Source organism: Podarcis bocagei (assembly GCF_964188305.1).
Source record: "Podarcis bocagei genome assembly, chromosome: 1".
Classification (NCBI taxonomy): Eukaryota; Metazoa; Chordata; class Lepidosauria; order Squamata; family Lacertidae; genus Podarcis; species Podarcis bocagei.
In genome coordinates, this window is record NC_138125.1 from 128076725 (window position 1) to 128089585 (window position 12861).

Consider the following 12861-nt stretch of genomic DNA (forward strand, 5'->3'; position numbering starts at 1 on the left):
CAGGTGATTGCTTGCCAAATGAACATTTTGCTAACCCTGATTTTTTAAAAAATGAAGTACCCTGGCATATGCACAGCTTTACATTTTAAACTCAGTAAAATGTTAGCACCATCATGACCACAGGAACAAAAGGGGATTTGCTTCTGCTGCCTGATGCTAAAAACATTTACTTGGGAATAAACACCATTTTGTTGTTAAAAAAAAAGAAAAAAGATAATGCATATTTCTAAAGTAAAGCGAAGCTTCTGAAATCATCTCCATGTCTGACTGGCCACCCTGACTATATATCACTGCCTTTTAATGCTTGTGGCTCTGGGAAACACCTGATCGTTTTCCAAACGAAAAAGCACATTAAGAGCCAGCGGAAGAATACTTTGACTCATTCCACACAAATATTACACAGTGTTAAAGGATGCTCAATAATATTATCTGAGAATTTAGCACTCCTAATGCTTTTCAACATGGTTTTGCTTGATTTTGTGGCCGTGCACAGCACAGGTGTGAAGCCGAAGTTTGTTTACAGTAGCCTGAATGCCTTCACTTCTCCTTTTGTTGTTTCTATCATTCTCCTCCAACTCCCCCTTTCCACTCTGAAGAAACAGCCTTTCTCACCTTCCCGTTCCTCGTTTTTTTTTTTTTTTCCTCGCAGAGCTTCACCTGCTGGGATTAATTAGCTGTGCCTCTTGATGCAAGCACTCACAATGACAATAAAACCAAAACACAAAGGTAAAGCTGCAGCTGACAACACACGTCAAGGCAAATCTTGCATTAACCTTGATTCTCCACCATCCTATAAATATCTTCCTCTCAAAGGCTGCCTGTCATCAGCATATAGAAATCAAGTGATAACTTGCACATCTGAGCTGGTCCCTAGAGTGCCATCTTACACCACCTTGAGACAGGACACAGCCCTATCATTAAGCAGAGCAAAGTGGCTGTATCAGAAGGCAGCAGGCACTGCACAAAGTGGGGAGATGCTAGCTGGGAGTTGCTGCCTCTTCTTCCTGAGCCCCAAAATCATTTCCTTCTGCTAGTGGCCAGAACTGTGTGTGCCAGCCTTCCGAAGCATGGGAACGATTGTGGAACATGGATATAAAATTTACAGCATGTTATAGTTTAAGATAAATTTATATGAAAATGATATATTGTTTGTATCTAACACCGAGTAAACTGGCAAAAATGTATAAATCTAAATCAGACAAGTGTTGAAAATGTAAAGAAGGTTCTTTTTATCATGTGTGGTGGTCTTGAAGTATGATTAAAGCTTACAGGGAAATGATATACAATGTATTGAAAAGGATGTTCAAAATAACTTTATTTTTTTAAAAAACAGAAGCTTTTCTTTTGGGAATTATAGGGACAGAACTACAGTACCTAAATCATATAGAAATTAATTATGTATGCTACTACAGCAGCAAGAATGCTACTTGCCCAAAAGCAGAAAGAAGCAGAAGTCCCAGCAAAGGAAGAATGGATACAAAAACTTATTGAATATGCAGAAATGGCGAAACTTACCAGAAGAATAAGAAATCAAGATAACAAACTTTTTATAAAAGAATGGATATGTTTTAGTGAATATTTACAGATAAACTGTAAACAGATAAAAACATTAGCAGGATTATTGTAATAACCTGCAGTTTTAAAAGAGTATATATTTACAGTTGATAATTAAATGAGAAAGTTAAATGAATTTGGATATGCAGAAGATATTAAAAAATAAATTTAAGGAACTGCAGAAAGAGGGGGAAGGAAGTCAAACTTTTGAAATGTTAAATTGATTGTAAAATCAATGAAGTGTATAAACTTGAATAAAACTAACTTAAATAAAAACTAAGAAAGAAAGAAAGAAAGAAAGAAAGAAAGAAAGAAAGAAAGAAAGAAAGAACTGTGTGTGCCAGTCAGGCAGCCCTGAACTGCTGTCTTCTGGTACACTGGAGGATGGTGTCCCATCACCAGTGCTGAAGCTAAGATACAGCTGCCAGTCTAGTGAAGCACTATTATGCGAAATGGGAGAGGAAATGACAGCTTGTTCTTCACCCAAGGCAGCATAAAATCATGGGCTGCTCCTGGATGTGACAAAGAAAAGCTGCAACCCAAGCTGAGTCGGAAGGATGAATACTTTTGTGCTCAAATAACCTGTCACAGTCCACTGTTGGAAGTTTCCCAAAGGAATTAGTTCCTCATCCCCCTTTAAAGTCCCCTATTAGATTACATCCTGGGACAACAAGGGGCCAGTAGCATCGGGTTCATAGAGACCTCCTACACTTTCCAGTAAGCACATGGACCCCCCACATGGTTGTCTCTTACCTAGGGCAAGCCTGAGACTAGTCCAATCAAAAAACCACTTATTTAATACAACAACAACAACAGCACACACACACACACACACACACACATAGATGATAGATATGAAGTTGCAAGTTGCCCTTAAAAGCATAAAAAAAGAAATTTGGGGGACCCAGCACAGATCTATGCCACTTGTTTGCTCTTATTTGGCTTGGAGAACTTTGAGGTTTACTATTTAAAAGCAATTCTAACAGGCAAGACCCTACCATCAGGCAGAGTGAGGCTGCTGGCTGAGGCATCAGATTTTAGGTGTTGTGGAAGGGCAGCAAATTATTAGTTGTTTAATTTATTGCTAATGTATTTTTATTCCAAGGGAGAGAGACTTGTGGGGTTTTCTGCCTCGAGTACAAGAATAACTTGGCCAGCCTTGGGTGTTATGCACCTTGACTTGTTGAGGGGGAGCACCATTTGTTGCTGCATCAAAATGTATTGGACCAGACCTGAATGCTGAACCAAGTTGCAGATGATCTTCCTTCTTTTCTTTTAGCCAATGTGTGATCTTGCACACGGCCAGCACTAGGTAGCTCTGCTGGATTCTGTGTCCGCATATCCCTTTCAGGGAGAGTAAGGCAGCCACCTCAGGTGGCAGATATTGAGAGTGGACATAATTGACCCATGAAGCCTGCCCTGAACCTCCTAGGCAAGACTGCTCCCTTCAGAAGCAATTGATGTTGCCAGCCTGCTCAACTTTTGTGCATGGAATTGGAGAGGATGTCTTTGGAATGAGGGAGGATTCTTCAGGCAGTAACTTCCTCAGTCACTGCAAGGATTTGCACATGAACAGAACGAGTTAGTTGGATACCACCCTTTATCTTTAAATGAGACAGCCATGATTTAAACAGGGGGTGTCTTCAAAGAGGGCTGCATACTGTAGGATGCACCTTAAAGGGGAAACTCCACTACAAAATTGTAGTTAGTAATATTTTCCCCACACATAACTGATCTCGCGCTCTCTTTCCCCCAATCCCCACCACCAGACTCTTAAGATATTGTTGGGACAGGGGAAAAGCTCCTATTTTGTTGTGCAAGCCCTGATATTGACAGGGAGAACTTCTGAATCCTCTATAGCCCCTAACACATTGTTAGCACTATAGAAACATTACATTAATTTATGTTTAGTTCAGAACAATGTAGCTGCTCTTTACTTACAAGGACAGGAGAAATGATTATACACACCATGCATGGCCCACTAATATTGGCTTGGCTTGCTGACCAGACACTATTCATGCTCACCACCAAACCTGTCCCTTTTCCTCTCCTTCTTGAAGTCTTCTGGCAGGTGGAAAGGGATTGGGGAAATGGAGGGGTTTATTTTACTGGAATACAGAAAGACTGCCTACTGTTTCTTATCTCCTCCAGACTGCAATACAACTAAGACCTCAGAAGAAGGATGTACAGTATTAACGGAATTGACCATATGACACTGTGCTATATACCCTTATCAGGGTCTACCTAGCCAAGCATAACAACAAAATTCCCAACCTCTGAAGAAAGCCCAGGGTTGCTATTTAAGTGTTGCCGGGGGCAATGTGCACTGCATTTCATCTTCAGTGCTGATGAGAGCAGGTATTTTTGCAGTAGCAAAACAGGATTTCTAGGAATAACTTGGAGCACTCATATTAAAGGGGTTGGGTTTTCCCCTTTGGTATGTGTTTTACGCCATTAAGGAGAGAACTGAAAATTTAGGCTACAGTTCTACATATAATCCACCTGGGGAAAGTTCTGCTAAACTCAATGGGATTCCATCTGAAGTAGGTAAGTATACACTACCAGGTTTTTAAGTGAGTTGCAGTAGCAGGCAGGGGTAGCCAACTCAACTCAAAAGAATAGGGCCTTTCCTGGAGCCCCACATCACATACTATAGGGCACTGATGGCCAAACTTGGTCCTCCAGCTGTTTTGGGACTACAACTCCCACCATCCCTAGTTAACAGGACCAGTGGACAGGGATGATGGGAATTGTAGTCACAAACATCTGGAAGGCCAGAGTTTGCCCATGCCGGCTACAGAGGAACCACCAAAAGGATCTCATCTGCTGATCTTACAGCACAGGCAAGTTATTATGGAAGGAGTTCTTGCAGACACTTGGGTCCCAAGTCATTTAGAGATTTAAAAATCAAAGTACCTTGATTTGGGTCCAGAAAACAACTGGCAACCATTATAGCAATTTTAAAATAGGAATAATATGCTCGTGGCCTAATTCCCCTATCAAAATTCTTGCCAGAGCGATTTCCCGTCAGTCTTCAAGGGAAGGCCCACATAGAGTGCATTGCAGTAGTCTAGCCTGGAGGCTTCCAGAACACGAGTACTCACAGTCAGGCTATCCCAATTCATAAATAGCACCAGCCAAAGCAAGGCACGCCTAACTACTGAGGCCACTTCCAACTAAGCACCTGCTCCTTCAGGGGAAATGCAATCCCATGAAGAATAGGTCTCTCTGCCAACTCCTGTTCATCAGAACCACCCACTCATAGCACTTCCCACCTGCCCAGTAAAGAGCACCACCTTGGCAATCTGCACATTGTTGAGAGCAGTATTTTGCTAACATCAGAACATACTTATTTCTTGAATACCTTTCTTTAAATAAGTCTATAAAAGGTAAAGGGACCCCGGACCATTAGGTCCAGTCGTGGCCGACTCTGGGGTTGCGGTGCTCATCTCACTTTATTGGCCGAGGGAGCCGGCGTACAGCTTCCGGGTCATGTGGCCAGCATGACTAAGCCGCTTCTGGCGAACCAGAGCAGCGCACAGAAACGATGCTACCTTCCCACCAGAGCGGTACCTATTTATCTACTTGCTCTTTGATGTGCTTTCGAACTGCTAGGCTGGCAGGAGCAGGGACCGAGCAACGGGAGCTCACCCCGTCGCAGGGATTCAAACCGCCGACCGTCTGATTGGCAAGTCCTAGGCTCTGTGGTTTAACCCACAGCGCCACCCGCATCCCAACAAGTCTATAGAAATGCTTTTTTAAGCATAGTGTGGCGTTATAAACCAGATATTGTATGCAATCAGAGTCTTCATATTCTTTGCGGGTGTCATGGCTCTGGAATCAGATTCTTCATCTTCAGGGAATGTGGGAGAGGGCTATGAAGGGGCAGGGGGCATGCAGAGCAGCTCTCTCAGGTGAGCCTGAGGAGCCAGTGCCCTCCTCTCCAGCCTGAGGATGTGGCACGGTCATCCTCTGACTCAGAAGACTCCACTGTATAACATTCACACTCAGTTGCAAGAGGAGATTACTGGAGAAGGCTGGGCCTTTTCAGCAGAGCAGCTACTACTATTTATCGACTCAGTTTTGGCTTGGTCGTTGCTAGTCCAGTGTCAGAGCTTTGCGTTCCCCAGAGCATAGCCTACACCTTCCCTCTAGCCTGAACCCTGCCTTGACTCACTGTGTCTTGTCTTGCAGCCTGTTTAAGATTGCCAGGCCACAGAGCACAAGCGTCACTATGATGAAACTCACTGCTGCAGTGAAGGGTCAACTGTGCTTGCTTGCTTTGTGCACATTCATCATCATCGTTGTTGTTGTTGTTTTCATTTCATTTCATTTCTATACAGCTTTGTATTTTTAAGGCGGGGGGGGGGGACCTCAAAGCAGTCTGCAGCCTACATTAAAACATCAAGTGAACAATCCAGAATAAAACATTGCTGAAGAAAGTCAGTATGAAGTATATATTCAAAGCCACTAACAGGATACAAAAGTATTATCTTAAAAGATTTCTGAAGAAAACATAACTAAAGTAAGTCAAACATAAGATGAACCTTTAAAGAAGAATAATTAGCAAGAGAATAAAAGATTCTATACGTTAAGCTTGAAATAATTTTTTATACGTTATTTTGTATACCGCTTTGAGGTTTGTTTGTCCGACAAATCAAGTGGTATACAAATTTATGAAATAAATTCTATTTAGTTAAATTGTCAATATCTGTAGTTTTTGCATTTCATTTCTCTTTAACCTCTACGCTTACAATCCGCTCCCCTCCTCCACCAGCCCTGTATATATGTACCTACAACTGAGGATTGCAATTCATGCATCTGAATGAAATGGACTCTAGTCTACAAAACTTTGTTTGTCTTTAAGGTGCCACAAGGCACTTTTTTTTCTTTTTTACTATGGTTGGTGATAACATAGTGAAAGGTTATTAAACTGAGAGCAATGTAATATAAACATACGGAGAGAAGCATTGCTCGCACTCTTCATTAGCCACAGTGCTAGGATGCAGTTTTGCCATGTGCACTGCTCTTTTTTTAAAGAGGTTTGCTGAAGTGTGCAAAGTTCACATGGAAGACTATGGCAATGAAACAGGTCAGCAAGCCCATTAGCTATTACCTGAACAGTTTGCATCACAAGAGTGGAGGTGCTGATCTCTATTAAAACTACCTAAGCTGACTGTGGAAAGATTTATATTACATTGCAAGAGTGAGCATTCTTGCCTGTTACAGCTGCCTGCAACCATACTAATTGGAGCAGAGATTATTGTGGATTTACATGTTATCATAGGGGTGAAAGCATTTTTGCTGACTTAACTACCTTTTTTAATTAATTACTGCCATTCATTCCCTATGTAGCTCATAGTAATGACTTCTGATTTACATGGGTTGTAAGGGCTGTGGTCCTGTTGTAGAAATATTGTTTTAATGCAACACATATTTGCCTTTGCAATTAACGTCGTTGCTTTTTTATAATACAAAAAAAGTGAATGCCTGAGAACTTTTTCTTTTGAAGAAACCAGAGGCCTTTCTCCTGGGCATGGTCGGCCAATTGGTGCCAAGGAAAGATAGGATTTTTTTTATGTACGCCACAACAGCAACAAGAATACTTATCGCAAAGTACTGGAAGACACAAGATCTACCCACCAGGGAAGAATGGCAGATGAAGCTGATGGACTACATGGAACTGGCGGAAATGACTGGCAGAATCCGAGACCAGGGAGAAGAGTCGGTGGAAGAAGATTGGAAAAAAGTATATTTACAAAAACATTGCAAAATTAATGAATGTTAGAAGGATGCTGGAATGAAGCTATATGGCTTTAGCAGAAATGTAATAAAGAATTAAGTAAAAGCTGATTGATAATGGGCCAAAATGAAAAAAATTAAGGTTAGACCGTTAAGATAAATTATAGAACAAAAGTTGAGAAAGATGGAAAGAATTTGCTGAAACAATTAATTGAACTAGAATACAAAAAAGGGAGGTGTGAGGAGGTCGATGAAAAAAGTAAATGAAAGGCAAAGATATGGAATATTGGATGTGTGTTTTAGTGTTTTTGTTTCTTTTTGCTGTATTGTTGTATTGTTTTTCTATGTTTTTCTTTTATGAATTGTAATGTATGTCCTGTTAAATTTTTATTGTTTTCTTTTTTTCTTTTTTCTGTAATTTTTAAACTTCTAATAAATATTATTTTTTTAAAAAAAGAGAACTTTTTCTTTTAATTATCAGCATTTTCCTACCAGTCCTCTCGAAACATTTTTCATTCAACTTACAGATTGAGCAGTGGTAGAAGCAGACAAAACTGTTTCAGAGTATGAGACAAAACAACATTTCCCCCCCCTAAAATCCATGTTTTGTCCCAATTTATCACCAAGCTTAGCGTTCCATATAGTATTATGGCTCTTCCCGAAAAAAACAAAAATAATTTCCATATTTGTAGTTAACTGTAAGAGACCTCCTGCAAAATATAAATCACAATATCAAGGAAGAGCCTTTTCCACTGAATAATGCAAGCAGGGAATATCTAAAACAGTTTGGAACAAATTGCAAAAAAGGGGTATCTGAATCGGGGTAGAAATTCCCCAGGCACCAGCCGTATGTCTAATTACAACCACGTGGATGATATCTGGTTGCCAGGTTGGCAACCGACATCTCCATCTGGCTGGCCCCTCCAGCTTTCTTAAGCAGGTAAGCAGAAGAGCTTATTTACTGCATTCATATCCCACTTTTCTCTCCAATGAGCACATGGTTCAACCCCCCCCCTTAGGTAAAGGTAAAGGGACCCCTGTCCATTAGGTCCAGTTGTGATTGACTCTGGGGTTGCGACGCTCATCTCGCTTTACTGGCCGAGGGCCAGCTTCCGGGTCATGTGGCCAGCATGACTTCTGGCGAACCAGAGCAGTGCACGGAAACGCCGTTTACCTTCCTGCTGGAGCGGTACCTACTTATCTACTTGCACTTTGACGTGCTTTCGAACTGCTAGGTTGGCAGGAGCAGGGACCAAGCAACCGGAGCTCACCCCATCTGATCGGCAAGCCCTAGGCTCTGTGGTTTAACCCACAGCCCGCCCACGTCAACCCCCCTTATCCTACGACAACCCTGTGGAGTAGGTTAGGAGGCTGTGACTGGCCCAATGTCACCTAGCGAGCTTCATGACTGAGTGGGGATTTGAACTCTGATCTCCCAGGTCCTAGTCAGACACTAATCACTAACACCACACTGGCTTCCTAGAGTACTTCTGCTGCAGGGCAGCTATATAAATTAAGTAGATAAATATGGGGAAAGCAAAATTTCCCTCAGAGAAGGATCTGAAATGTTTTCCTTGAAGCTTGAATTTGTTTTATTCCAGATTGTTTTATCTGATGTTTTAATGTGTTGCAAACCTCTCTGAGATTATATTTCCTTTAAAATATAAAGTGGCATAGGAATGAAATGAGTAATAATACTAATAATAAATTTCATTGTAAAAAAATGGATTGCTTAGACATTTTGCTGCGACAACCGTAAACTAAGGTGCCGTTTGGGGGGCAATTAGCTAATACAGTATATGAGTTTCCAACAATGATCTGATTTAAACGAAAAGGCAGAAGTCAATTACAACGTGCCCATTCAGAGAGAGTCAACATGTTTGAAAAACTAAATTCTTTCATCAAAGGCAACCAAAATATAGGTTCTGCTTCACTATTTAGGTCAGTTGTTTACTAGAATGTAAGCCTGAAAATATGTACGGCAAGTTGCTGTGTCTTTACAACTAGAAAAGGAGCAATTTGTTAAAAGCAGTGGGGGAAGCAGCTGATCATCTGAAAGTCCAGCAAGCAAACCTTCATCAGTTTCAATCACATTAACATTTTACTTCTCAAGTTTAAGGAGTACATTTTCTCTCCTAAAAGCAAAAGCACATTTTTTAAAATGGGTTTTTTATATAAAGCACTTGATCCCACTTGGCATTAGGGAATTAAGATTCATTTCATTTATGTACTGTTAGAAGATTTTTATACATTTGTCATTTCAATTATTATTTGTTCTTTTCTGCTTTCTTTCCTTGTGAAGCTGTTCAGAATGGAAAAGATCCACTGAAAATTAGTGCCGTTGTCAATGCTCCAAGTAGCCTGTCAACGAAAAAAGGCAAGCTAAACAAAAGGAACCACCAGAAATATGGTCAAATGTGTACAGAGCTTTTAAATTAAAACCCATACCGCCTAGGGAAGAAAATTATGTATTGGGTGTTTTATAGAAACATTTTTTTTACAAAACTTCTTAACATATTGACTAAAGGGGGGGTGGCGAATCAAAGAAGTCTATTTTCAATAAAGAAGCAAACCATTTAAATTGTCACACAGAGGCTATCAACAGCACCCAGTTATGTAACAGCCACCCCCTCCGAAATGAAGTGTTAGTGACACCATTAACCTTCCCATGGAAAATACTTCCTTTCCTTTCTTTAAATATTTCCTGGTTTTTCTGTAAGGTTGGTTCAAAAGGAAGTAAGATCTCCAGCAAGCTAATTCTCCAGAAAAAATAGATAAGAACAAAGCTCAAAATCAAAATAAGCCAAATCCTAAACATTGCCAGCTGGTTCATATTTTTCTATGGCAGCTATATTTAAGCAAAAAGGCAAGTAAGCCCCTGTACAGAGCAAGGCCTTTTCAAAAATCTAGTCATTTGTAGCCTCGCACCCAAGAATTTAATCAAGACATCAACCTGGTGTCAGAAGCAAAACATTCAAGAAAGGCAACTGAACTATACGTAATATATAAACTGAAAGGCTGCCTATGACTGGCTTATGTCCAATACAACACACTCAAATGCTTTCAACGAAACCAGTTGACAGAACGCACTCCTGAGCCACCTTTCTCCTTTTCCCTGCAAATTCCTTCTGAATTTGACTCCTCGCCACTGGAAACATCAAAAGCCAAATGCTTCCACAGATTCAGAGGCTGATTGAACTACACAGAGGTTTCAGGAGTTTGCTGCCATTTTTCCCCCCACACCGTAATTCTAAATCCCAGGGCAGCCGACCCTGGACCGGCCTCTCATAAGGAAATCCTTGTGTAATCGCCCTGTGTGTGCGCACGCACGCATGTGCGTATGTGCATTAAGCACAGAGCATGAGTTCTGGAGGAAAACGATGGGCATAACGGTACAGAGGAACCTGACACATCTGCCATTATCCTGCATGCTGCGGGAAACCGCACACAGGCAAGGCCAGGTGACTTTGTGCCAGGGGTGCTAACTTGATTAAAATATTGGGGGGGGGAGGGCAGGTAAGCCCCACCCCACATCACAACAAGGTGTGGCACATGCACACCATTCGAATGACAATGCCTGTCAACTTTAGGGGGGGCCCCACCCCCTCCAATATTTTATGGGGGAGGGGGAGAGAAGGGACCACAGGCCCCTGGGAGTTGGCTCGTGGTTTCCTCCATCCCTTTCCATGGGTGCAAAGGATGCCGCCAAGACTCTGGCTGCCTCGAGGAAATGACATAACAATGCCATGGGTGCGTGTGCGTATTCCTCCTCCTCCAGCACTACCACCAGCAAAACTGACTCACGTTTGCATCCTGTATCTTCCCCTGTGGCCGAGATGCTGTGGGAAGGGCGAGCGCGCGACTGGTGGCGCCCAGCAAGCAAGCCAGCAGCCCACGCAAACAAAAGCAGCATCTCTCCCTCCATCCTCCTACCTGCCGTGGGAGGAGGAGCAGCAGCAGCAGCAAATAAACCCGCACCCACGCCAGGCATCCTTCCCATTCAACTCACCTCCAGCAACGCCGTCTGCAGCCGGGCACCTGCGCGAGAGGTGGAAGGAGAAACAAGGCCCGGGGGGGGATGAGGGCAGAGAGGTTGCCAGCCGCCGCTGCTGCGCTCCGCTAGGCGAGGACTCGGCGCCCGCCTTGCTCTCCTCCATGCAGCGAGCGACACCTCTCTCTCTCGCTCTCTCTCTGGCGAAGGATGCTGAGGAATGGAGGGAGGGAGAGGCTGCCCCAGTCCTTGAAGAACAGCTTCCACCCTTTCGTCTTCCCTTCAACCTGAGGCGCTGTTGCTGCTGCTTCCTAATTATTATTTTTCCCCCTGCCTCTTCTCTCTCGCGCGCGCTCCCGGCAGCCGCCTCAACGTCCCCTCAGCCTGCGCCTTCTCTGGCGCCTGGGCGCGGGCATCTTCCTTGTTGACGAGGCTGCTCCGTCCTGGAAAAGGCGGGAGAGAAAGGAGGGAGGGAGGGACGGAAGGAAGGGGAGAGACCCGCCTGTGCTCAAGGGAGAGGCAGGCCCAAGGAAGCAACCGCAGCAGCAGCGGCTTTCGCCTCAGCGAAAGGCTGCGGGCGGCGAAGGCGGGAGCGCCAAAGCGCGACTCGGTGCCATGTTCTCCGGCGGCGGCGCCGAGGAGGAATGGAGAGAGACGGGGTGACTGAGGGGAGGCGCGCGCGGCGTTTTTGCTGCCCAGGGCGGTGCGGAGGCAACGGGAGGGGCGCTGAGGTGAGAGAGAGAAAGGCGAGACGGAGCTTTAAGGGGAACCGCAGCAGCTTGCGCAAAAAGACGCTCTCCAAGCGCGAAAGCCGCCGCCGCCGCCGCTACATTGCTTCCTCGTCGCCTCTGCCTTTTTGCTTCCCTCCCTGCTGCTGCCTGTGGGTGGGGAGCTAACCCTAACCTCCACCTCTTTGCAGGGGCTGCGGAGGGAGAATTGTGGGTAATCCAGCTGCGCTCCTTCCCTCGCTCTCTTGGGGTCTTTCTGACTCTCCTCCTCGAAGCCGCCTTCCCCGTCGGAAGCCAGGGCGGACGCCGCCCCCTAGAGCAGCTGCCCGGGAGCGCGGCGAGGCGTCCGGGCGCCGCCAGCTGCCACCAGGAGACTCGCTCCCTCCCATAAGGGGAGACCTCCCTATGTGTGGGTGAGAGAGAGAGAGAGATGTAAATATTTATTAAGATTTTACAAATTATAACAAATATATCAATACACACAAACACAAACAAAAATAACATAAAAAAGAACAAGTATAGTTTCAATACCTTATTTTCTTAAAACTTATTTCACCGACCTCCTACCTCCCCTTTCTGCATTCCCATTTCAAAAATTTAGTTCAGCAAGTCCTCACCCTTAATTTTATCTAATTATCATCCTTACTTTCCTTTCACTTAATCTTTACAGCTGTACTCCCATTTGATTTTAAAAACCACATTATTCTAAAATTCATAAATTTTACAGTATTTCTTAAGATAATTCTTAAATTTCTTCCAATCTTCTTCCGCCGTCTCTTTTCCCTGGTCTCGGATTCTGCCAGTCATTTCTGCTAGTCCCATATAGTCTATCACCTTCATCTGCCA

General features: G+C 43.6%; 1 protein-coding gene across 4 annotated transcripts in view; it reads right to left on the reverse strand.

Moving 5' to 3' along the window:
• Positions 1-12318, reverse strand: part of HECW2 (HECT, C2 and WW domain containing E3 ubiquitin protein ligase 2) — a 206983-nt gene extending 194665 nt beyond the window's left edge. The window contains exon 1 of one of the 4 annotated variants that reach the window (XM_081193300.1): positions 11306-12310. The gene's annotated coding sequence lies outside the window, so the exon portion shown is untranslated. Of the gene's footprint in view, positions 1-11100; positions 11122-11305 lie in introns of those variants that run through there. The other 3 variants (XM_081193301.1, XM_081193304.1, XM_081193305.1) reach the window with 3 other exon arrangements.
• Positions 12319-12861: the final 543 nt, after the last annotated feature.